The following is a 4,632-nucleotide window of genomic DNA, read 5'->3' as shown; positions in this document are numbered from 1 at the left end:
GAGAGAGAGAGAGAGAGAGAGAGAGAGAGAGAGAATCAAATGTCACCATCGTTACTGGTAGGGGCCTACGTCAACATACCAACAGACACCTATCGTTTATTTTTCATTAGCACCCTCACCTTCAAGCAACTATGGTCCGCTACATAAATCAGATTGAACAAAACTATGTTCCAACACCTGGGGCAAAGCTAATTTGCCTCTTCTAAACTCCAGGCAGAGAATCGTTGCCTGTAAGTTTGAATCCCTTGCAGATAATAATATCGCTACCTCAGAATTACAACGTCCTATCTGACATATTTGGTCGTTTTGATTAATAGTTATCAAGATATTAAAAAAAACATTTACAAAAGCTTGTCATGTGTAATTCAAAAATTATAATGTCAAATTTCGCAAAAACTTGATACTGTTCAGATAGAACGTTGTACTTCTGGGGTAAATACATGTGACTTTTAGAAGGGCTTGACGTACGTATCCCAATCTTCCCCAGTGGTGACGCGTTTCCGTGACAGACTGGCTACATTTCCAGTGTTTAAATAAACACATTTGAAAGATATCACCCACAGATCCTTATCCTATTTGGGTTTTCACTCTCCCAGGTAGTTGGATTTCTCAAAAAATCCTCTTACAGTTATGAAGAACATTGGAATCAGGAAAACCCGTCTCTCTCTCCTCTCTTTCACCACCCCACCCACCCATACACTCAAGAAAAAATCGCTTTGGTTTTTTGTCTTTGGTTCTGTGAAAGGGGTAATGCAAAACACCTTTTCCTCCATATATCAATCGCCTTTCATTTTTGCCAGACAAACGTTGAAAAGGGTGAAAAGCAGATAAACACAAGGAAGAAGACCCACCCCCTCCAAAAGCACCCCTCCCCCCCTAAAAAAAGACTGATATTCGGACCTTTTCAACCCCAGCATTCTTCCAGGATCCATACCATTCAATGTTGGTTGCAGCATCCTGCCCAAAAATACTCTTCTTATACAAAGAGTCAGTTAAACGCACACTTCACAACAGTGTTAAGCTTGATTAACATATTATTCGTGACAAGTCTTAACTGATAGAAAAAGCATAGAGAAAGTAATTAATTGTGGTTAACCCGAATCCGACTAGCGTGCGTTTGATGCCCAAGGGCGCAAAATCAATATCGAAGCAGGGCGGAACTATATCATATGTAATTATCAGTAATATCAGTGTAGCTTGCTGTTTTAATTACTGTACAGGTAGAATAAATTGCTGTACATGAGAGGGAGCGGTGGCAGAGCGGTTAGCGCGCACGTCTCCAAAGCAGAAAGTCCGTGTTCAAGCCTCAGTTCAGACGCTGATTTGTTTCGCCCCCTCCTGTAATGGTTACCGGAGTTAGGAAAAGGAACTGGCCACCCAACCACAATATGCCGAAGGCCCAGAAAGTTGCCTCACTAACAAGGCAATCCCCAATGTCCGGATCGGATGCAGGAACATCTTTACTTTTGCATTATGTAGCCATTCAAGGGGGTGCAGAGCGAGAGGTATTGTCATCTTTATGAATTTTCTTACAAGGACATTTTATGCCCGCACGATTATTAGGACAGGTTATTAAATTCTTCTTCTTCTTCTTCTTCTTCTTCTTCTTCTTTTTCTTCTTCTTCTCCTTTTCGTCTTCTTCTTTACATTTCCACCACCCTTTTTTCAATTACTATTTATTTTCCTCCAGTACACAATTATTCTCTGTTCTACATTCAGACCACATTATATTCATTATTATCTTGTTTGAAAACCCAAAGCTTCATTAACATTTTTGTTGAAATTACCACTCAATCACAATACTTTCACTACAATTAAGCAGGAATAGGAGTTTGATGCCTGCAAAGTTTATTATTGAGTATCTCTCTGTTACGATCAATGCACATCTTCTCATGGTCTGGGTTGAATTCGACAGGCCGGATCGAAACAAGTCCCTCCTCTTCAAAAGAACTAAATGTTGTAGACTGAAAGAAAAAAAAATCATTTACTGAAACACGATTTTTAAATAATCAATATACAGCTTCCCATGCAGAATGATTAGAGAGCGTGTTTGAATGGATTCACCAAAGCAGGAATCGAACTCAGGGAGCAGAACAGCTGCACGGCAAATTAATGGCGCTTCTTCAACATGATACACGTCCCGTAGTAAAGTATATTTATCGAGAAACAAACCACAAGCTCCAAGCTTATTAGGGGACAAGCCTTCTATTGTTTGCTGACGAGAGGCATGCAAGCAGCCACCTATACTAGTTTTTATGCTTGATTGAAAGTCGACCCCCCAAAAAATCCACCCAAAACCCAACAACCCAAAACAAACAAAACAGACAAACGTAGGCTATTGTTTAAAAAATGACAACGTGTCGTACCCTTCTATTCCCACGGTGACTGTACTTTTAAGGCTGATCCTGATGACTAAATAGCTTTGGTCTGGTTCATTCCTCTTGACAATGTCTGCTTTCCACGATCCGTCCGAAACACCAAAATCATAATGTCTCCTTGCAGAATAAGAGGAAACACGGAGAACCGTATGATACCATCGTTCGGCACAGCTTATGAAGACATGTAAGCTCAACTGAGGTGAATGGCGACATTTCGCGGCAAGACAGAAGTGCTGGTACGCGGCAGCGTTGTGCATTTACTGGCAAGTTTACTACCCGAAACAACAAAAATCAATAATGTCCTTGTTCACAGCACGAAGAAGATATCGCTGTCCTGTCGGACGACTCTCTTAAATCGTTACATACACACACACACACACACACACACACACACACACACACACACACACACACACACACACACACACACACACACACACACACACACTACTACTACTACACATGTAGATCTAGCTCTCTTAACACAAGTACAAGGCGCGGGTGTGGAGACAGCTTGCTTTTATTCCTGTTTTCTTTTGGTTGGCAGGACGACGCACATGTGCAATGTTAACAGGCAAACGCATATTATATACATATCAAGGTTGTTCATGTTCCTGTGTGTCCTGCAGTCATATTTATCTTTGCACTTATATGACCTAATATTGTTGCTAGTATTATAAAACGCTTCCTAAAGGAGAGACATAATATTAACCAAATATTATAGGGAGGATTTGCAAAGTAAATGTTTTGGCTGTTTGTGTTCATAAGGATCGGTGGGGTTTGAAGAATACGATTGTTGGATCACACTTTTGACTTCACGTCTTGACTAAGAATTAATTTAAATTGCTGTAAACAGAGTTGATTTTTCTGAACCTTTGATTTGTAAATCGTCCTATAAGAGCCAGATCCGCGTTTCATGATTTTGGCGAGATTTTTTTTCTACCAATCGCAAGCGCGTATCAAGGGCTCCATTTCTATATAAATTCCATTGAGTTTCCCGCCCTCGGTTTTAAACGCAAATAGATAAACTTTTTCACCTATCATAGCTGTTTGCTTCCAAATTAGCTCATCTTGAGATATGCGGAATGGATTTTAATATTGAATGACGCAACAAAAATTACTACGAAACCGATAGTAAATCCAAGAATTCCTAAATTGCGTACCATAATGATACGCTTTTAGGGCTTGATCGTTTCCGGTGTGTTGATCATTCATACCTACCTACATTAATCTGTTTTTTGTTCCTCCTGAAAAATTCGCTAAAATCTTGATACGTGGAACTGGATCTTATAGGACGAAATGAAATGCTTTACGAGGAAAAGCATCAAATTTAAACGTTTGGTTTTATTGTTATTGTTACCCGCAAAATATTGCACACTCGCTAGTTTAGGTACCTTTTTCGATGAAATAGTTCGACAGATCAGAGCAGAACTTCCTAGCACTATTACACATTAAAAGCAGACATTTTACTGTCTCAGTGTGGACTTTACAGAAATCACTTTGGTCCATTGGGTGTTGTGGGTATTGTGCCTTGCAAGACATAGATCCAGTGATGTCACAACGTCTTGCAATCCTTAGCTTGAATAGTAAACGATCTTTTACTTGTATTTCTGTAAGTTTAAAATTTCAAGTGTAAGTGTAAGGCCTGCTCAAATGCTGCTGTGGACTGTTGCTTTCATATAACGTCTGTATTTTGAGCGCGAAAAGAAACCCCCAGATGTAGATTTGAGTATTTCTGAAATAAATTTGATGACATTATAGAAACATTTTCGAAGTTTTTCCCTTTTAGGTTCATGAAGAATGTGACAAAAACATATAAGGTCATTGCATATTTATAATACATTGAAGGGGACACATTGCAAGGTCCGGTAAGATCTATGTCATTTAAAAGAAAATTCACTGGAAAGCATAAACACGGGCATATTGATCTTAACGTTGCTCAGGAATTAACAAGATGCCTACTAAAGAAAGGACGAAATAACTTCGTTTTAGATTTAGTAAGAGTTTTACGGCCCTTGCTACAAAATTAGGCTACAAAAATGTCCAAGTTACGAGATGTTATTCGAGGGAAACATACACAGAAAAGAAGGAGGAGAGATAAGTACGGCAGATGTTTGATAGGAAAGAAAGTGCAAACCACACAGAGCACCTAATAACCACCCATTCACATACCTTCAATAAATATAAAAGGAAATCGCTTTTGACGTTAAAATGTTATAATAATACACGTATAAACATACACACACACACACAC

General features: G+C 39.2%; 1 protein-coding gene across 1 annotated transcript in view; it reads right to left on the bottom strand.

Annotated features, from left to right (window-relative positions):
• The window catches only part of LOC101863008 (retinochrome), a gene marked incomplete in the record, with an annotated part of 32,178 nt that overhangs the window by 16,828 nt on the left and 10,718 nt on the right, over positions 1 to 4,632 (bottom strand).

This window comes from Aplysia californica, unplaced genomic scaffold (assembly GCF_000002075.1).
Source record: "Aplysia californica isolate F4 #8 unplaced genomic scaffold, AplCal3.0 scaffold00076, whole genome shotgun sequence".
NCBI classification, from domain to species: Eukaryota; Metazoa; Mollusca; class Gastropoda; order Aplysiida; family Aplysiidae; genus Aplysia; species Aplysia californica.
The sequence above is the reverse complement of the archived record's forward strand: the minus strand, read 5'-3'. Positions and strand labels throughout refer to the sequence as shown.